At 40.9% G+C, this 22,204-nt stretch overlaps 1 protein-coding gene across 1 annotated transcript in view; it reads right to left on the bottom strand.

Annotated features, from left to right (window-relative positions):
* Positions 1 to 21,931, bottom strand: part of glceb (glucuronic acid epimerase b) — a 41,818-nt gene extending 19,887 nt beyond the window's left edge. Inside the window, exons 1-2 of the mRNA XM_053419918.1 lie at positions 21,762 to 21,931; positions 6,115 to 6,219 (exon numbers count right to left, since the gene is read on the bottom strand). The gene's annotated coding sequence lies outside the window, so the exon portion shown is untranslated. The remainder of the gene's footprint in view (positions 1 to 6,114; positions 6,220 to 21,761) is intronic.
* Between the last annotated feature and the right edge of the window lie 273 nt (positions 21,932 to 22,204).

Raw genomic sequence — 22,204 nt, forward strand, 5'->3', positions numbered from 1 at the left:
GGGAGTCTGGCAAATATCAAAAATGTTTTCTGACTCAATAACACTTTATCATAATTATATTGTACTATGTGGCTGCACACGGACAAAAGGGACAAGAAGATGAGTTAAATGCAGACGGGTCGTTGCATATATCCCTGTCCTTGCTTATCCTTATTAAATGGTTCCTTATTATATTAAATAACGTTAACTGGAGAGAACATGTAGTATGAATTCAAGGACAGAACTGTGAGCAGACTTTACACGTTAATAAATACCAACACTAATCAGTTACTAGGATCAGAGCAATGCTGAAGTTCACTTTGTGTTTGTTTGATTCGCTAGAGAGTTTATGGGACACACACACACACACACACACACACACACACACACACACACACACACACACACACACACACACACACACACACACACACACACACACACACACACACACACACACACACACACACACACACACACACACACACACACACACACACACACACACACACACACAGAGAGAGAGAGGAGGAAGCTGAGACACCATACATCTTTATATGCAGTCTTTGTTTACAATTCGTTCTGCAGTGTTGTGGCATCTGAAAAATCTCTTGACATATTCATCTGTTACTGGACTTCAAGGACCTTAGACAATATGATCCCCCACAAACTCAGTGCCGCTGGTGTTGCTTTAACTCAGGACCAGTTTAGATCTGAATCCCTGCTTTGGCCGAGACAATCCACTCAGCCAGTCGTTCTAAACCCACATAGATAATTAACATTTTGTGGTTCAGTCCTGTGAACTGCGTCGATGCAAACAATTCAGTCTAACACCTCTCGGCTGTGTTTTGACAAATCGGCTGCTGTGTACAAGTTAATTACAAGGCAACCAAACAACATTTAGCTACTTAGACAGTAGCAGAACTGTCCCTGGTGTATTTTGACCCACATTCACTTACATTTATTAGACGTCAGCTCTCAGCAGAAACACAACAGCAGTGGTTGCTTATTCAGAAGCTCAGACTGGCTGTGTGTTTATCTTCCTGACAAGCTGAACCTTTAAGTGCTGCCAATAAAGACTGTGTTTGTTCAGAGACCAAACACTGGAGATGATGATCATCTATTTTATTTATCCAACCAAGCATGTGACTGTTCAAAATTTAGATTTTTATGACTCAGAGTTTTTATTTATTTATTTTGTTATTATGTTGTATATACAGTATGAATGGACCTTTGTCTAAACTACTGGTTACAGGCACTTGAGGAGCCCTGCATGGATATGGCTCCCTCGGGTAATAACACTGTTTTGATCTGGAAGGAAAACTACCCTGACATGAAATGCATAAAAAAAGATAGATGAGACTGGACAGGAGGTGGAAGACAATCCTGCCAGAGGATAAAAGTCTTCCACGCTTGACAGATAAAGGCAAAAGATACGGGAAAACAAAAGCAGCTTTTCAGCTTACATGCTCCAAGTGTCCTGCCTGAGGAAATTGAAAAGTGCCTGAAATAGCTGGCAGTGACTCCTTGAGATTTTGTGGAAGATTTTATAAGATTCTTTGAGAATATTTGAGCGATCAAACCGTAACATGTGTACTGATAAATGCAGAGAGAGAAGAATGAAGGGAGACTTTTGCTTTTTGTGTTTTTGCCCAAACAAACCCATAATCACTTATTATTTTTCATGCTACAGTAACAAAAACCTGTTGTTTTGAAGACAACACATGAAGAGGGTCATTATGCTGTAGATTTGTCTGCTGTGTTTTGGAGGAAGTGGTAATTATTCCAGCAGCGACTGGGGATTTTTCAGTATTGTTCTTCAAGGAAATATATATTACACTTCCCAGCTAGTCCCTGACCTGTGACAAGTCATTGAGCAGAAATAATGTGTCGGACGCTAGATCAAAAATAGATCAACTCCAATCTCGTCAACAACCTGTCACTTCACTGAAGTGCCATTTAGAAGCAAATTGCTAAATTGAATGCAGTGAGTTTAGGACTTTGCCTCCTGTTGCTTATTAACAGTCCTGTCACACATTCGCAGGTTGTGGAGTGGAAACAGCCGACAGAAAATGACCTAATTCAGCAACACGCTGGAGCTGTATCTATAAACATTAAAGAACATATTCAGTGTCTATGCGATGCATGCATGTGGCTGATGAATCCTACATGATACTGTTGACAGTTCTACACACAAACACACTCAGTCGTGACACCCTGAGGTCTCGGGCCCCTCATGGCCGATAACGCTCCTTTTCTTGCTGCTGCTGCAGATCCTCGAAAGGCTTTAGACTTTGATTGTGAGGATTTGAGCTGTGATGAGCTGTAACATACGAGGGCTATCTAGCTGGATGCCCTGATGATTGCTTCATCGAAATGTGAAAAGTTATCCCCCGGGCCCTTAAATCTATGGGCATTAATCCTGCCTGACACAGATAGCACTTTTTTTAAACACACTGAATTATTTGGATGTCTTAATCCCCCTAAAATTCCTGGTGATAAGGCTCGACAGTTGTAGCAGGTCTCTAAATACCACCACTTGTTTGTTCCATCATCTGCATTCCGACTCGAGCAGTGTATGAAATCAAATCTTTAACAGCAAAATAACATGTGCCCTTGTTAGCTGCACTTCAAAATTGAACATTGCTGCTAATCTCTGTCTGGGTCTCCGGTGCATTTAGAACAATGTCAGACCTGCCGCAGCACTGGGCAAAGGGACGGCTGAGTAGAGTTGTTTTCATTCTCCTGATGTCCTCTGGCGTTAAAATCACAAGCAGTCATCACAGCAATAAAAGCTTGTGAGCCACCCTCAGGGAGCTATTGGAGCAGAAGCCCAGTGTATGCGTGAGGTGCAGGTGCTGCAGCCCCAGCTAAACTCTTGATGGTTTCACTGCTCTCCTGTACGGGTGAAATAAGGATTTTTAGACTGGCTATAATTTATCAGCTTATGCTGAGGCTGTGAGGTATGTTAGCTGCTGTGCAGATGGGATGGTTTGTGTGGGTTTGTGTGGGTCTGTGTGTTTGAGTGTGCATATATATTGCTGTGGTTCTCAGCCTGATTATGATAATGTGTAGGCATCAGGGCGAATTCTCGGCAGCAGCAGACAGGGTGAAAAATAATGCTGCTTAATCCCACAACTATTTATTATGCGAGTTCATATAAACATGTTGCAAATTGTCAAAATGTTAATATAAAACTAAATGTCAGCAACAGACAGATCACAGGAATATAACACCAGTAGATTCTGTTGTTTTGAAAAAAGATTTGTCAAAAAAAAAGGTTGACCCAACAATATCGTCGGCGAAGTCGGCACTGATCTGAGGTCAGTTATCCAGTTATTAACTCTCCAGTTAATTTAAGCTTTCCTGAGCTGGAGCCATTAAGATGGATTTATGCTTCTATGCTTTAACTCCAGCGGTGACGTGCATAAGCTCCAAGGTTATATCATAAACTTCACCTTATCTGAAGTGTACCTCCTCAAAAATTGAACTATGCAAGCAAGAACTGTGATTGGTTCCGTATGTTTTCTTCTACCCGTCTATTTAAAAATCTATATGTGCAGCTTTCCTTTGCTCTGTATCACAAAGTAGTGGAAAAAAATGCAAACATGAGTTCTGCAGGGCATATCAAGCATGTGCAGCCTGGTCATGTTTCTACTCCTGCAGAGGCATGAAATTCGTAGGTGAAACTAGAATCTCAACTATAAATCTAAACCTACGCCTACGAATCAATGCCTACAGGACTCCTGTTAACCCCTTGCATTGACTATGAATCCAGCTAAACCACATGATATGATTTAATAAGTCTGATAGCAAATTATTAGTAAACATGAGTCAAGTTTTCCAACACATTTAGAATCATTACTGTTTTTGCCTGAAGGTTCACTAAACATATGCATGTAAAATATACATGTTAAAAGGTTAGTTGTTACGTTTCTGTGTTTTTCTTTAATACAGCCCAGTGTTAACAGATTATTATATATTATTATAACTGCAATTATATCATGAACATGTGATGATGGTCAAGTAATGGCTTGAACCAATAACTACTGCCCACAGCCCAAATAATGTGGCAATAACTCAACACTGCAAGAAAACAAAAGGTCAGTTTCACTGGACAGTGAAAGTCGCAGAGTAACCAGGACAAGCTAACCAATGCAATTTCATAAATGTTGTGCAGAGGGTGTAGTTGTACGTTTCCTCCTGGTCTTTGTGTCTGCGGAGTCGCTCTGTCACAGACTGAGGATGACACCAGAGCTGCAGCGAGCACAGACGTCTGCATACTTAACAGCTCTGAGGATTCACTTCAAGTAAAACCACCAATCATACTGACGCTGCTGTCTGCCTCGCAACAAAGCCACGTTTCTTTTTAAATGTAGATGATAAAAGTGAATTAGATTCACAAGATCTAATGACAACAGGGCTGCAACCACAAATTGTTTTGAGTATAAAATAATCTTCAGAATCTCATTTCAACAAACAGATTTATTATTTGGTCTATAGGCTGCAAGTAAACACACAAAAAACAATCCCCTAAATGTCACTGTGAAGACTCAATATTGTTTTAGTGTCAGGTTTTTTTTATGAAGTCTTCAAGTAGTCGAGGGGTCGAAGCTCTATGACTGCAGCCACACCCACTTGCTTTGGCCGAGTGTCACCACAGGAATTCACTTCAAACAGAATAGTCAGTTAATTAAAAATTATTTAGATCAATTTTCTATCAATTGACAAATCAAGTCTTTGTTGGTGTTTTCACTGTGATCTCCATTAAACTGTTAAATATAAAACAAAAAACCTTTCAGACAAATAACTAACAAGATATTTGTACTCTTCTTCACTGCACTGTTAAAAACAATGGCAGATGGTTAGCGAATAAACCTAAAAACACCAACAGCAGACCAAAGTTGTGAACTTGCATCCGTGCTCAGTAATACTAGTGAGTAGAGTACACTGCTTTGAATTAATGTGCCCGTGTGCGTTATCTCCAGTTGGAGGATTAAGCAGGTCATTACCAAAACTGAGGCCCACTCAGGGATTAAGCGAACTCTTAATCAAAGGGACGGGAGACAAGAGAAAAATGGATGCATAATTTTAGAGGCAGGCCATGCTAGCTGTTTGTCTTGCAATATCTTGCAATATCTTGCCTCAGAAAAAAATGATACTATGGTAGGATTTACTGCACCAAGTCTAGAAGTGATGCTGCAAAGACACAATATCTTCTTCATCTTTTTCTTCAAAGTTGAGTTAAAATCAGGATCATAGGAAAACCAAACTTAAATCATGTTGCAATACAGAGTCCCTGCTTTTCTAAGGCCTTCATGTTTTGATTCTTGACTTTTGCTTTTCTACACTGAACAGCTCCTCTTTTTTCTTTGTGTGTTTGATATTTTACAAACAACTTAAAATTCAGCCAAATAACCTGGCTAAATCTTAACATGATCCAGACATTATGTTTACTGAAATATATGTAAAAATTACACAATAAAAAACTATAACTTTTTACGTTGTGCTCATTTCATATGTTAACCAAAGGAAAAAACTGCATGTTCACTTTAGTCTTTGTTCAACCACAACAGGGTTATGCCGCAAACATTACTGTGCATGAAGGATTCAACATAAAACATTATTAAAATAACATTATCACACAATGACTGTGGGACGTAATGGCCTCTCACATAATGATGATCATAATAGTGTTGTATTGGGGTGTGGGTTGTGTGGAGAGAAAATCACCACAGCTCTGCTGTACAAGCTAATGCAGCCAGAGTTAGTTCAGAGCCCAGTCTTTTCCTTATGCAATCAAAAATTAATCAATGTTGACAAGAGGAGGAATGCAGAGCTTGGGGGACTCGTTGCAGCTATGCTTAGTTATTCTATCACACAAATAAGACCAGGCCTCTTTCACAGTGGATATGGAGAAGATTTAATTTGTCTATGTAATGAAGTCTAGCACAAATCTGCATGCATAAGAGGTTAGGCCGCACGTACGGAGCGTGCATGAGCAAATTATCCGCACTAAAAATGACAGCTGGAGAATAAGCTCTCCTCTGCGGGCGCTTGTTGGAACTTGAGGACCTTAAAGATAACCACTGCCTTTCCCTGCTTCTTGACAGGGAGGACTTTGCAGGTACTGACCTCTACTCCATTCACAAAGAAACGGCCAAGTGGCTGGACATCCTCTCAACGTTCACCCCCCCTTGAGTCTCGACGCAGGTGGTTCTTCTGCAGTTTCCTCAGCACCTGCATATGAGAGGAGAAGATGAGTTTTTGTGAGAATGATTTTTGCACTGATTTGAACGTTTAAGAGTATTTAAATATCAACTCTTCACTTATAAGTATGAAATGTAGGCGGTGTTTAAGTAGCTTGAACCTAATCTGGCACTGGCCCATTTTCTTGGTGCTTAAAACGCGCTTACAGCTATTCAGGATCGCATGGAGCGGAGGAATGGTTGGTTTGGGTTATCTCAGTTTGCACTGAGGGCAAGTGAGGTAAAAAATACTGGAGCTGATCACGGACTCAGTTCAGTCGAGTCAAATCCTCAGATGTCAGGGACGGTTTGAATCTATAGTGGCAGCTGTTGATCAGCTGGTAATCACACAGAAGAATTAACTCCTCCCTGCTCTGTTCATCTCAGCTTCACCAGACGCTGCTCTCATGAAATCCTTTGACACGCCAAATGCTTCTCGAGGCAAATTGTGACTGATGGCTGCTGCACGCGAAGCAGCTTTTCAACACAAACAATATTTTGGAGTGAAACAAAGTCAACTGTAGACATTTTATTCATTGTTGCTAATTAGAACGTTGAATCAATGTGCCACAGCCGTTTGACACCGATGCACTATAAATTAAGATGAGGAAACAAATTCATATTTGTAATTGCAGCCATGATGAATTCATAGGCTTTCCGACAGCAGGGTCATTAATGTACAACCGATCTATCAGCGCAAATATGCAGAGTGACGGGGATACTTTACTCCACAATTAATCTCACCAATGTATTTCTCGCCCCTGTTGAAACAGGCAATTAAATTAAAGAAGGTGCTAAATGGCCACATCAGAGAGAGAGTATTGATCTTCTCATGAAATGGGCTTATTGACGAAACACTTAAATTAGATCTTGTTGAAATGAAACCATAAATGAAATGAAATCACTGCCTGGTTCACTGCAGTTGAAGGTGAACGGATGAAAACGATAGTTAACATCTCACTTTATAATGCAGTCAAATTAGGGATCAGTATGATGAATGAATCTAAGAACCACTAACTACCCTCTGTTGTGTGTTTGTTCCTGTCCGTTTGTATGATGATTCGTTTGTGTGTTTGTAAGCAAGATTACACAATAAACAACTGAATGAATTTCCGTGAAACTTGATGATGAGGTGTGGGTCAGAGAAAAAGCAATTCAATCTTGAGTCCGCTCTGTACGTGCCACTTTCTTCATTATTTTGAGATTGAGCATTTTCGACACTTCCCAGGGAATAATTCATGGATCTTGAGGGAACTGATAACATGTTTGATAGAATTTAAAGGGGGATGTTGGACCTTAGTGGAGCTATGCACTTTACTAAGTACAATTCTAGCTGCCACTGTAATTAATCCCAAATGAACATCAGAAATAGTGTTGAAACACATGCATGTATTTGCCGTCTTTCTTCTTCTGAGTCTTCTCTTCAGATACAAGTGAATGATGCATTTGCAGGATATAACAGCAAAATATCAGCAGGCTGTTGCCAAACTGAACCCAAACTCTTTCATTAATACCCATCAGCTTGTCTGCTTCAAATAAGTAACTGCACGAGATGCAGAGACCTGCTTTCCAGCCTATCTGCCGGTTAGCAGATTTATTGCAGCCCAGCCTTGGCTAGAGAAGCAAAATTCATAAAATGGATCTAAAATGAATAAAATGTTATTTATGATCAAAATCTGTCACCTGAAATTCAATTTTATGTAAATATTTGGGACATAATGAAAGTCTGATGACACAAAGGGGGGATGGTGTGTGTATTTGTGTGCAGCCTGCCTTCATCGGAAAGATGGCACATGTTGTACCCAGCCTGTGTGAAAAGGAAGTAGAAATGTCAGCAGTCTTAATCAATATTCCTGGGCTACTGTATGGGTGTACTGATGCTGTTTGAGGCAGGTGTGCTGCAGGCAGATGGTGAGAAGTAGAAAATGAGAGCAAATGTCACCCAAGCTCATTCTTTCTGCAACCACTCCTGCCACCCAGGCACATGGTAGGAAACATTTCATTCTGGGTATCCTCCCTGTCAACATCCGGATATAACCTTTCATTGCATAAAGAAACATCTGATGGAGGTTTTTTTGCATATGTATGTGGATAAACTTAAAAAAGCTAAGACTGTATTTTGGTCAAGATGCAAAACATGGTCTAACTCGATGGTTTCTGGCCCAAAGATATTGTCCCTCGCCCACGGGTTATTCAAATTCACATGCAGAATCTTTTAACACAGATTAACTTTCCAATAAGCACTGAGAAGTCAGAGAGGCTGAATTTTCAATTCTCAAGTTTATCCAGGGTTAAAGTATGAGTCATAATAAAATCTCCTAAGGATGCATGATCAAGGGTAAGGAAAGCCAAGTCGCTCTCTAGCTCCTCTTCAGGGCGGCTTACCATGTCGCTCTGTGAGCTTAGCTCTGCACTGACAACGTTTTCATAGCCTTTGCATAGTGTCCTATTCAGACGACCTTTCTAAAGCAATGGACGAACACCTTGAATATGAATCATCAACTTTATAGCACTCTCCTGTGAATACATTTTGAACGTTAGGCTGAGGATAGTTTTTTTTACAGGTTTTGACTGGAAATGATATCAGGTCATTAATTAGTTTAGTTGCTCCTCATTTACTGCCATTCTGACAGAGGCAGCCATCTATCAGGACTTTAGTGAGGGTAGAAAAAACTGAGCTGGATACCCATCTGTTGGGGATTCTATATATTTTCTCAAGGGAGTCAATGGCTGGCCAAACATTGTATGATCGCACTAGTGATGCCACCCTGGTGCCAGCTACCACTGACCATCTGATGCCCACAGAGACATCCAAGAAGTATGAATCTGCTAAGTGAGGATCTCAGTTAATTGAGTTTTCAGCTTACAGTTAGAGCAAACCGATTAAATTTGATGACTTATCATAACAAATTTCAACAACTATACCTTTATCCACACGTACATGAATAACCACCTAAGCCTTTCATACAGACATTGTTATTGTCAAAATTCCACTGGAGTATTACGGCCATATTGAAGAAAATTCTGATATATAGAATTAATTCAAAAGAAGAGTTATACTCCATCCTAGATCATACCAAACTGAATGCTTCTTGAGAAACTATGAAACCCTTGAACATGAACAGCATGCAAATATAAGCAACTATAATCTCAACCCCCTTACCAGACAATTCTCACCTTCTACAAATCGCAAGATAATACAAGTCTGAGACATTCTTCCATCGAAAATGACACGTTGCCTTAAAATTATGACTTTTAGTAATGTTATAACTTTATTGTCGATATCTTATATTTTTTCCATTTACGTGGCCCTAATACTCTGTTGGAAGAGTTCAACACTTAATGTAGTTACTGGATAAAAATAGTTTGGCTTTTTTTTAATTGCTGTCTGCCTGAAAACAGTAGAAGAGTTTAGAAGACAAGTTTGTCTGCCGAGTCAAAACCAATAAAATAATGTGTGTGTGCAAAGAGATACAGTCAACAAATAGCTTAATTTAGAAGATTCAATCCATCACTAGATGAAAGGGGAAAAAGGAGGCTTCGCTTTCCCGGCTATTTTACATTCTGCATGTTTTATACCAAAGGTTAAACAAAAAAATCTGCTTCTTAAAAAGTATCTGAAACTCCAGCTCATTACTGTTAGAGGTGATAACACTGAAACAATTTTCGACAACATTTTAATATGGACTGCAATGAAATAATATAAGGCTTTTTCATTATTACGGGTCAAATCAAAGAAAGGACACTTTAAAAACAATACCGACCCTTTACACTGCTGTGGTCGGGCGTGATTCAGATTCGCTGCCGTACCAACAGACTTCAAAACAGTTTCTTTCCTCATTACTGAATTAATCCAACACACTCCATCGCGAAAAAAACATTACTTCATTATTTTTATTCATTATTCGTTATGAACCTCTCAATGCGATTCTTTCACCAGAGTTTAATCAATGAGCCGGAAACCTGAGGGCCCGAGCTCTTCACCAGTGCTAGGCATAGTCTTCCACTCCACTGGTCCCATGCCAACGTCTCCCAACTCTCAGAACATTAGGGAAATTTCCACACTGGATTTAGCGAACAAAGAGGGTTTCAGTGTGCCGGCATCACATGTCGAGAGATGTGCTGTGGCTGTCACAAGTGCTCAGGGATGTAGACGGTAAATTCTGATGTTATTTAATGGTGCTTTGCATATGTTTAAGGGCTCTGTCGCTGCTTCTGGTGCCTGTGAAGAAATGCAGCTCTGTTAAAGCGACTTACACTCACAGTTCGCTCTCTTGTTTCCAATCAAGAAACAAATGTTTATAAACAGACATATTTCTACACTGAGGTGTTTCCCAGAGAATCATCAATCGTACTGTTGGCAGTAGCTAACCGCTTGCAGAGCATGTGAAATTGTCATAGACCCCTTTCATGATTAAAAATGCGCCATAGTCAATGCACCTTCTTGTGATTTTAGAAAAAAACAGTTATGGAAGAGGTAGAGCGACCACGGAGACGAGTTAATTGACCACGGATGGCGTCATTATCAGACAGATAACAATAAAGCAACAAAAAAGCTTAAACTAGGTCTATACCCGAGTGGTCCGCCCGATTTCAGTCTACAATGGTAAACACTGCTTTATAAACCACATCAGTCATTAGTTAGACTTGAAACAAACAAACATTCAAAGCTACTTTTTTTTTGCATCCAGTCATTAGATCATGTTAATATCAGCGTTGGGGTGACACAGTTTAAGGCTGAGGCAACAAGAACAAACAGGCTCTGGGGAGACAGATGGAGTCGGTGCAGAAATGCCGTACAAAGCAGAGAAACTTGAAAACTGAAGCGTGTCTGAGAGCCACTCCTGCTCTGCACTCCAGCTCCACACTGAAGAAAACAGGATGAGAGGATGAAACTTGGAGTGGGAGGCAGCAAAGGCAAGCTTGCAAGAGGAAGCCAAGATGAAAGTAAATAAGAGTTTGAAAGTTTTTGGAAGCCGAGTAAATTCCCTTGGTGCCTGTCAGGCCTCTGTGGTGCTCTCTGTAATGAACTCTGCTTTCATGCTTGTCGGCAAAAGCTGGGAATGGAAAGAACACACCATCAGATTCCAGCAATAAGTCACAGGATAAGCACACAAAACAGCAATAAAGCTGGTAAGGCCCAGGAATTATTCATTATCTCATTAAGGAGGTTAAAAAAAGAGCTGGAATTCTGAACTTACAGACACCAAAGAACCGTCTGCATGAGACTTCACCACTTGTGGTTACGTAGAGGTTATGATCATCCCGTAAGATTATGTTTACTCTTGATTTCTATAAAATAGAGTCGGGCTGCAAATAAAAATGACTTTTTAATCTGCATAATTAATGAATTAATAATTAATCTATTCAATATATAGATTGTCAAGACAATGCACGTTATAGTTTTGAAGTGATCAAGAGGACTCAATGTATATTTGTTTTTGAGTTACCGATAATTATAAAACAGAGAAAGACATAGAAACTCGAATCAGTGTATGCGAGACATTTCTGCTTAAAGAAATAATTAAATGATTAAACAGAATAGTTGCCGATTAATTTCCTATTAATCTAATCAACTAATAGTTCCAGCTCTTAAATGGAGTAGACAATTTAAAGCTACATACTTAGCTGATATTACAGACGACCATTTCTTGACTTTTCCTCTTTCAAAGAAAACTAAATAAAGAATCGGACACAGAGTGCATGAAAAAACATATTTTGTCTTTGACAGGACAAAACCCCAAGTACAAAAAGACAAACGACATGACAACATGTCCTCTCTGCCCCTTTCCTTCTGACGAACAGCTCTGAACTTTTCAGTAGCACAGACACCTCGGTGTGCGCTCTGAAGAAGAAGAGGGCTGTGCCGCAGATGCCTTTCACATGAAGACAAGACTTGCAGCTTCAGAACCTTGTTAGTTCTCTGAAAAGGCCACAGACTAGTTAGGAATATTAAGCAGCTCATGCTGTCGGAAATCAAAAGGGTTTTGGAAGAGAGTGGGAAGCTTCAAAACCGCTTTGATGGTATATATCGCTCAATCTCCAGCAGATATGACGGAATTGAAAAATAAAGACAGGGCAACAAAGAGCTGCAGGGAGAGGAGGTTGACAGAGCGTATTCTTCTGCTCTCAGAATTCTGCCTATGCATATATCATTATTCCTCAATCAGTGAGTCCTGCTCTTAAAATGTCAAGACTTCTGACGAGAAGACAGAGAGAGCGAAAGAGAGACAGAAATAGAAAAAGAGGAAAGTGGGACACCAAAATGTTTCAGGTCATTGATCATAACAGGCAAGTAAGGCAAACTCAGTTCTCACATCCAGTAATGTCCAAAGGCAGACCACATTTACAACATTAATAAGTTACGCATCAGTGCGGGTCTGTGCTATCATGCCCAGCAACACTACTTCTTTATTCTGCATTGAAAAGAGAGCAACTATAGAAAGAGAAAACCAAACGTCCTGAAATCTTGGATGACTCAAGATTCACTTTTGGTTTCTAGCCTTTCCTCAGATGGGTGGGGACGGTTTAAGTCTGTATGACGATGGAAAAATACTCATTGTGAAGAGGCGGATGAAGGTGGGAAGCACATTAGAAATCCTGACCATGATCTCGGTGTGGAAGGAATGGTTTCTCCAGAGGAATCTATGGTCAAGTTCCTAATGAAATCATTAGATCCCAAGAGGTCTTTTGTGGGAATGATTACAGACACTACAAGCTCCTCCTGAAAGGGTTTAAAGACCTGAATGTGCACTGAGTATTTCTTTGTGTGACTCTTAGACAAACATGTTGATTTAATAAAGGGCACTCCTTTTGCAGGGAGAAAATTAAGCAATCACATTGCTGGGAGATTAGATTTAGCCTGATAACACGTCCTTCGTTCACCTCCGGAATAAAATAGGCTGCTGTCCTTGAAAGAGGATTCACAGACAAAAACTTCTCAACTTGAGAAAAAGGTCAAGACTTTGAGAGTCACTTCAGAGATAATGAAGACAGAATGCGTTGTGTGATACTCACTATGTGAAATGCCTCGTCTCACTGAGCTAAAGAATGCAACAGCCTGTGGGCCATTCAGCAACAAGGTTGAACATGTTTGGCAAAGGAGAAAAGAGCTGTTCAGACAGAGGGAAAGGTAAAAGCCTGGTAATATGCAAAAATGTCTCTTTCTAGCTGGTCTGGTCTCTGCTATGACTCGGCTTGTCAGTATTCTACTAGTTGTATGTGCTCTGGTGGTTTTCTCTGTGTTTATGTTCTGCTGTCTTTTCATTTTTGCTTTAATGAGCCAGGGACTGGAGGTGGAAATTAAGTCAATTAAACTAGACCCTAAAAAAAATATCAATAAAACACAGCATAAAAATTGTGCTTTAATGTCTTTTTCTTACCTATATCAAGGAAACCCATCTCTTGTATAGCACTGGGCAATGATGTGCAATCTCCCATAAATAAGGACCATCCCTGGGTTGGACAGTCACAGTCCCTTTTACATTAGAGGGATAAAATGGTTTGAAGACATGACATTGAGACAATGCACGGTCCATCAAAATCATCACTGCTGTCAGACATGAGCTGAATGGGAAATGTGCTGCTCAGGCACTGGGTGTGGGTGTGTGGTCGCAATGGGAATCGGATAAGCAGCAGATACACGTTCAGTTTTTCTGACAGTACAGTGAAGCCTATTTATTCAGCAGCAATTCTTCGATATACGGAGAAAACAGGAAAAATCACCCCCCTTTTCTGGAGTCAGCATTCCAGGGGCTTATTGACTTCAGCCCCATTCATCATGACGAGGCAGATGTCACAAAAATGTAAAATAAAAAAACAGGAATCATTAAACTCTTGTGCAGAAGCAAATAATCATGTACAGCTCGTATAGTCTCCGTGTTTGACAAGTATAAGTGGAGCTGTTGCAGGGTATCTGACAGAAAATTGAAGCATGACACTTCTACTTGAAGGATTGGCCAAATCATTAGAAGTGACAGAATTTATGAGTATTTATATTTAACAACCGCTAAACTGAATTTAACTGACTTTAAAATTAACAAATTACAAGCATTTGACCAATCGGCTACCGAGGCTTCAAAGTAGAAAAACCCTTTGAGAACCAATAGAATATGTGATTCTTCTGAAGGACGCCAATGTTTAGACTCTTCAATTCACTTTGCCGGCATGTCTGTGAACTGTGGGAGCAAACCGAAGGCCTCAAGTGATTATTAGGATATAGAAATTAGCAATGGTGCAACTTCATGAATTAAGATACTTAGCTAAATGTATTGCCTTGATTACTATTTGACCAAAAGCATAGCGCATGGAAATGTTATGTGATAATGCGAATCTGCTTTCTTCCATCATAGGGTTTTAACAGCAGATTGATGGGAAGAATTAATCTAAATGGTTTTACCATATGGTGAAGGTGTCTGAAAGCACTGTGTAAGAACTGAAGTTGCTGATATATTGGATTGATTTATAGTAAATCAAATAGCAAATGTCTCCAGACATGAAACTACAAAAGAGCCAAGGAGAAATCAAGCACTGATGAAGCAGGTGTACCGGCTGCTGCAAAACAATGCTGGGACATCGTCCGAGCTTAGTATGTCCGGCCAATCCAATCAAGACTTAACAGGTCTCTGGGGCCAAGGTCGAGTCTCCTACCTCAAGAGAAGGAAAACTTAATTTGCAAGCCTAATCAAGTGTGAATGTCACAGTGGCATAGCAAAGGAGGGTTGAGGAAGGCTAACGTTGTTCAGGGAGGACGAGAGAGCACCAGTGTCATTTCATCATAGTCATTGCATCAGTTTTGCAATATTGTAGAGGCAGGTTGTAAAGATGGCTATTAAAACAATTAACACAGACATCCTTAATCCACACTGGGGAGTAAGAGAGGATGGCTCTCATGAGAGTGAATGTAAAATGGCCGTCCAGAGACATTTCACTACACAAGCTTCTCACACTGAGACCATTAGTTGTGAAGCTGGATGGAAAATAACTAATTCATGCAAAATCATTGTTGTCTTATCTTCTTATCTTATCTAACCTGCTTTCCTGAAATATGACTAAATAAAGAAAAATCAGTGCAGTGCAACACTCACTTTGTATGTCTTGCTTCATGCCATAAATGACAACCCCCAACTGAGCTGCACTGAGATCATGGCTGACTGCTCAAACGTCCACGTTCACTTGAGTGATTTTGTAGCTCCATACGAAGCAGGGGTCCATTCTACCCGTTTCTATTTTTAATTGTTGTGTGACAGATGGATCCATCTGAATTGTTAGAAAAGATGTTTGTACCTAACAATTATAGCATTACTTCCAAATTGTCCACAGCTCTTTGTGGAAATACTTGCTTAGTTTGTATGAATACTCAATAGAGGCAACTACATAGTCTGTTTACCATTATTTAAGGAAATCAGTATATCTTCACGTATAACATTTGAATATACATCTTATAAGATTTTTTCATGGGTTAAAACTTCATCAACACCAACACTTCAAGTGGTGAATGCTGCTCAGGATCTCCTGCTGTGTTCTCACGTCAGCACATTAGAAATAGAAATGACTCCTTACTTTATGTCCTTTGTTCCTTGTGATATTTTGGTCCATTTTAATTCTGACTTGTGAATATTATGCACATGAAATGCATACACTATGCAGTTCCTTTAACTAGCTATCCCAGCAGCCGGTTCTCTGTATTTATTTCCCACCCAGATTCACAATGGCTGTTATTATTAAAATTAAAGACTGGTGTGAAAATAGGTATTTTACTTTGGAGTCATAACGAATACAATGCAGGAAAAAACAATTAAATGTCAAAGCACCCACTTCATTGGCACAAGCACCAACCACCAATGAAAGGGTAGGAAAATATTCTGTTTGTTTAGCTGGTGCCAAGTTCTTTAACCATCATGGGCAAGAAAGGTTTGAAAAAGAGAGCGACACGAGGAGTCTGAAGTGTGTACAAATGGAGGGAGAGGCATTCAACCTTTTAGTACAACACTACGAGGGTGATTAACATTGGTTGCACAGAACAAAAGCTGTGAGACAACACTCTAGTATCTCTATTCAGTGCCACTGCAATAGACAGTTACAACTCAGACAATGGCAAGAGACAATTCTGGCTGAGATGAGCAGCACTATATTATTGGCTTAAGTTGGATAGGGCAGTGAGGTTATTGGGTTCAGGTACTGATGCTGTGACTGATAGTACAGAAGGCAAAAGCACAAGCAGTCCACACATGGTCATGAGACAGTCAACGAGAGCATCTCACCCCCTGTGGAGTTTTTTTTAACGATTCCTTGGAAAGCCTTTTTTTTGGAGCTACCAACTCTGGCTTCACACATAATACAAAAATCGTTGTTGGACAAATTTTTCTGAAAGACTCGTTCAATGAAAGCCAAAAGTATGAGGAATGAGAAGATTGAAGCGCGACTGTTCTCTGTGTGCCTTAGGGCATCTAGGGCCACTGTCTTTTGTTGTATGGGCTGGTGCGTGCTTGGGAATGAGGAGGGGTATAGAGGAGGATGCCTGGGGGAGGGTTATGGCTCCAAAGTATGCAGACATAAGCTGTGCATGAGTTGCCTTTGAAGCAGGCCATGGTCGGTTGTACTGAGAGGGTCACAAGGCCAAGGTTTAGAACAACAGGGTCCCACAGAGAGCCTGGACTCATCAGACCACCTTGACCCACTGCCAAAAGTTAACAAAGAATGTAGGCTAGAATAACTAGAAACCTATTGACCAAATGCGAACAAAAGAAGCCATTGTGAAGGGCTTGTTGGGTTGTGAACTTTTGAGTATTCAGAAATGCAATTAGAAATTACTGTGGAGAAATGAGAGTGAGCCGATTGCCAAGAAGTTAAACACTTTGACAGTTATAATGGCTTTGTAATACCTATCGACAAGAATGAAAAGAAAATGGGCCCAAATTCGTCATTTTCTACAAGGGCAATTGACCAAATGTAATATTTGTAATGGCAGAGTGTCTGAGTCCTATACCATGGATGGCTGGAGCCCTTTTTGTTCATCTAATACATGAGCTGTCTCATAGTGGAGCAGCATCTTGACACCTCATTGCATCCAGACAAAAACAAGAGCAAATACAAACTTTTTGACTTCGCACTCCAGGTTTTATGGCATTGACCGAAAAGGAACAAGCAGCATACTCATAACTATGCAGAAGCGAGCACAAAATGATGTTGGTGGTTTCAGGAGGGGCAGCGAGGTCAGTCCCATGCTACTCCTTCCAGAAAATCAATGGTCTGGTCTGGAAAGACGCCATGCCATGATTGGTTGGTTCAATTGTGTAGTCTGCCAAGTCACAGCAAGAAATTAAGATTCTGATCGTCTAAATCAGACACAGATAGCATCTCAAAGGACGGACTTATGGTTTTTTGTCTGAAACCCAAATAATACAATCTAAATGTCATCTGACTGTCACCTATCATTGCATTGCCACCAACTTCACAAAGGAGTCAAGCAATCCTCCACCTGCCCACTCACACACAGAGATGTTAGCCAGTCATCAGGCACTGCAACAGTCCTCGTGAATGACTGGGGTTAATTTTGGATTAAGGTGTTAGGGCTTTTGGAAGTGTTATGCATGCAGACCTCTTTCTATTAGCCTATTATTAAGCTCCATGGGGCATTCAGGCTTTGTCTGTGTTACAGACAAAAATCCCAGCATGAGCAGACTCAAGCTACTGCAGCAGTGGGCCAGACGCAAAGTGATTATCAGACATCAACATCATTTAGGGGAGCTGAAGGAAGATAGTATAACAGCTCAGCGTCAGCAACTTCCTCTCGACTAACACAATATCTATTATCTAGTCTTTGAATTGCTGCAATGCTGATGAGAACCAACAATTACAAAACCACAGTCTATGATTTTAGCTGCAGTTGCTTTTGCTGCCTTTCCTCAACACGTTCAAAGTTTGCTTTATAGGACCAGTGAGGCTATATGTGGGGAGTTACATTCAAAGCAAGACGGCATCTTTTTTTAATCTTAAAATAGCAGCTTCAAAATTAGTTTAGTACACTGACTTAGAATCACCCTGAACACCTGTTCTTGTAGTATGTAACTTTGGTGAGTGGGCACATTCTGAGAAGTGCATATCTAACAGATAGTTGCGGTAAGTTCCAGAATAATGACCAACTGTAGATTAGTTAACAGACTTATGTCATAAAACCTAGCGTTTATCTTAAATATTCTGCAAGTAAACCTTTAAAAATATAACAGTGACAGCTCCTCTGGTTGAGGAAGCCTGGGCCATAAGGAATAGCCTCCATTCAGTTGTGTTTCAGTTCAGTGAGTGGGGCTCTACAGTCAGAGCTCCGGTCAAGAGACTGATTGGCTTTGTTTATTCTCTACATGAAACCCCCTTAATCGCTCGGACACAGGGCCCAACAGAATAAATCACTACGTGGCTGCAGGGGGTGCTGCTGCTCAATAGAACGTACATAATGTTGGTTTAACAGGATTTCATTTCCAATGGATGCACCAATGTTGAGAGAGGAAGGGGAAGTAGGTTGGGAGTGTTTAAGTCCCCCGTGAGAGACTAAACGAAAACAATTCTCATCATAGGGTGAGGTTTGTGCAGACAATGACAGTGTGAACTCTCAAGGACAGCTGGACAATGAGACTCTGCCGCTGCTGCAATTGTTGCCAAGATTATATAGGTTTTAATCTTAATGCCACAGAGTGATCAGTGTTCTATAAATTCAAGCTATGGGCATAAATATGTCACGCTCACATTAAAATGTGTAATCAGGGCGTTGAGTAGATCTTTCTCCAGTGGAGTCTTGTTCAGACAGACATGTTTAGACTTGGCAAAAAGCAAGGAATATATTTTTATAGGCTTCTGCATAATTCAAAGAGTGGGCAGATCAAAGACCACTAGCAATGGTCTTTAAGGGTCATAATTACTATGGAGTACACAGCAAAGGCCTGGACACGCTACAAGTCGCATTACTGGTTTCAACTCAGCTCTCACTCTGCAGAACTGACATGAGTTCAATGTAACACACAGTTAGTGTCTGACAGCTCGCTGTCCTGTGCTCCTCGATGTTTTAAACATCCCACTCATTTGAAATAAGACGAGAGAACTTCAGGCTCAAGGACACTTCGTGCAGTGTGGTGAAATGTGCTGATTAAGGGCACTCATCAGGGAGGAGACTGAAATGGCTTTGGAAGGACATACATCAACAATAAATCAAAGCACAGACATATAAAACGGCACTCTGCCAAACTCTGCAAGTAGGCCCTATGTTTTTAATATCTACTGGAGTTGACACACTGAATGAGGGGATATTGGTTTAAGACTAGAATTGTGACATGTTTGATACCAAACAATCATGAGGATTGAGTAAAACTGTACAAATCAACTGCAGAGACACAAGAAGCTGTGAAACAACAGCAACATGCCCAGAGACCAGAGGGGCATCTTGGTGCCACGTCAGATTATAGGCATACTTATAACGTCAAAGCCGTTTCAACTTCTTTAACTCTTTACGTGACATGTGTATTATTCCACACACATAAAAAGGTATCAAACTGGCAGTGATATAATAACACTGCTACGTAATCGGAACAGAGATGTAGCGTGAAAGCGGATATGGACAACATCAAGGCTTCACTGTGCTTTCTGTTGTAGGTGTAACTTTTGATGAGGTACATTTTGCACCACAGCAGGAAATGGCCTTAAAACATCTGAGAGGGTTTGGTAGAGCTGTTTATTGATACCAATGACTAAAGGATTACTTTGCCAGCTGTGACGATTTATGTGTTTCAAAGCTCTTTATTCCTCCGCGCCGGCAACATCCGTGGCTGGAGACAGAAGGTGTGTGTCTGCATGTACGCACCATTCTCATCGCCACATCTCAGGAAAGTCTCGAGTGGCAAGTGGATTATATAAATTGTAGAATGTCTCATGTGTATAAAATCCCAATCAAATACAAGATGTATTTTATTAGATCTTATTTTATTATAATATGTAAAGGCTGAAATCTTCCGTTTACTTCTCATTTGAGTTTGCGTAGATATATATTTTTTAATATACATATATATATTTTTTCCTAAAACTTGGTAGTTAAGAATTGAGAAATTTCTTATCGTATGGGTGAAATTTCATTATATATATTGAGTTTACGAGCACAAAAAACTTCCATCAACATGAAAACAGGTCTCTCTTAATCCCATGGGGGACATTCAGAAGGTTATGGACATATGTTAGGACCCTGAAAATAGCCGGATGCCGGTTAAGAGCCTTAACAATGCACACTGTTAGCAGCTGTGTAGTCACCAAAGCAGATCTGGGATCAGTCCGTAACTAATCGGGGTGGACGGGCACGACAAGATGTGCAGTCAAGTGTGTCACTGACAACTAAAAGGTAAAGTTAGTGTCATTGCATCTGTTATTACTTTACTCCCGGAAGCACAATTTGACATAAGTGGCCTCTTCCCTTCAGCCTATAATAACAACCCAGCTGCAGAAATGTTTGCCGCTCGTGGGTGGAGATATCGTGGGAGGTGAGGGGGGGGGAATCTTTTGAGGAGGATGAAGTTACTGCAGATTAAAGAGACATTAAGGTGACACATAATAAAGAGACAGAGTTATTTTGCAATGAGGAGGATGTTAAGACTATTTTCCACGAGGGAGAACAAGGAGTCCAGCAACAGATGGTGGAGCCTCCACAGAGCTGTGATCTCCACATCGTGGAATAATTCCTGGGATTAGAGGCAGAAGACACGGAAGCGGATTTAAGACTCGTGGCAGGTATCGACCACCATTACAGAATATAATATCCTGGAGACCTGGTGCTGTGAGGTCACAACAAACACTGATTGAATATTGATATTTGACTTTTTCCTTTTTACTGCACTTAGACGATAAAAAAAACACACATGGGGGGAAATTACTTATTCTGCTTACTTTTGGTGTTTAAAAACTTTTGCACAGCACTTGCAGCCATTCCGTTGCAAAGGCTAAAAACATCTTTAGTGGGAAACCTCAGCTAACTGACGCTAAAAGCAAAACACACAAGGGACTAGGGGGCTCAAGTTGAGCTGCTCAGTTTGCCAACCTGCTTCATTCACAAAACAGCACGTCTGTCATGGCTTCCTCGCGCCGCCACCTCATCACAACCTCAGGACAATAAGGAGGAGAGAACGTTATTTACGTGGCGACCCACACACACACACAGACACACACACAGCTAGCTAGGGAGCCAGCCAGCAGCTACTTTATACTAAGCAGTTAGCATGGAAGCTAACAGAGGTGTGTGCCTCTCTCAGACAGTCAACACAGAGAGGTGATGGGAAGTTGCGGTTCTCTCCCTCCGCTTCGGCTCGCGCCAGCCGACGAGCTGAAGGTTGAATCGGACACTTATCGGCGGGGATGAGCGCTGACAGCGGAGGGGAAGCGAGCGGGCTGCGGTTCGAACGTTTCCCCCCCGCTGATGGAAAAGTGAAGTGTCGGGGGGGGGGAAACGATCAGCTAGCTCTTAAGACACCGGGTCCGGACCGGGGGAGACGGTAGCGGGCTTACCTGAAGGGTTGCACCCGTCGAGAGGAGTTGGTTGCTCGGCAGTGAGCGTGTCGTTCGGTGGTTGTAGTTTGAAAGAGTCCAGCTCCGGGCTCCGGATCCTCGGCTCCGCCACTGAAGCTCCGCCGCGTCCTGCTCAGCCACAACTGAGGCTGAGCACAGCACACTCCAGATCCGCTCCTCACGGAGAGCAGCTGCGGTCTCGCGAGAGGTGGCGACGGCTGCGAGACCTCAGAGAGCCAATCACAGGGGCCGGCTGGAGCTCTGAGGACAGGGTTATAAAATATAAAATATAAAATATAAAATGAAATGAATTATAAAATGAAATGAATTATAAAATTAAATTCTACTTAAATTAAATGAAGAAAAATAATATCAAATAAAATAAAATAAAGAAAAAACAATAACTTTAGATCAAATAAAATTAAGTAAAATAAAGTTAGTAA

The sequence above is a fragment of the Pleuronectes platessa genome, chromosome 1 (genome assembly GCF_947347685.1).
Source record: "Pleuronectes platessa chromosome 1, fPlePla1.1, whole genome shotgun sequence".
In the NCBI taxonomy this organism is placed as follows: domain Eukaryota; kingdom Metazoa; phylum Chordata; class Actinopteri; order Pleuronectiformes; family Pleuronectidae; genus Pleuronectes; species Pleuronectes platessa.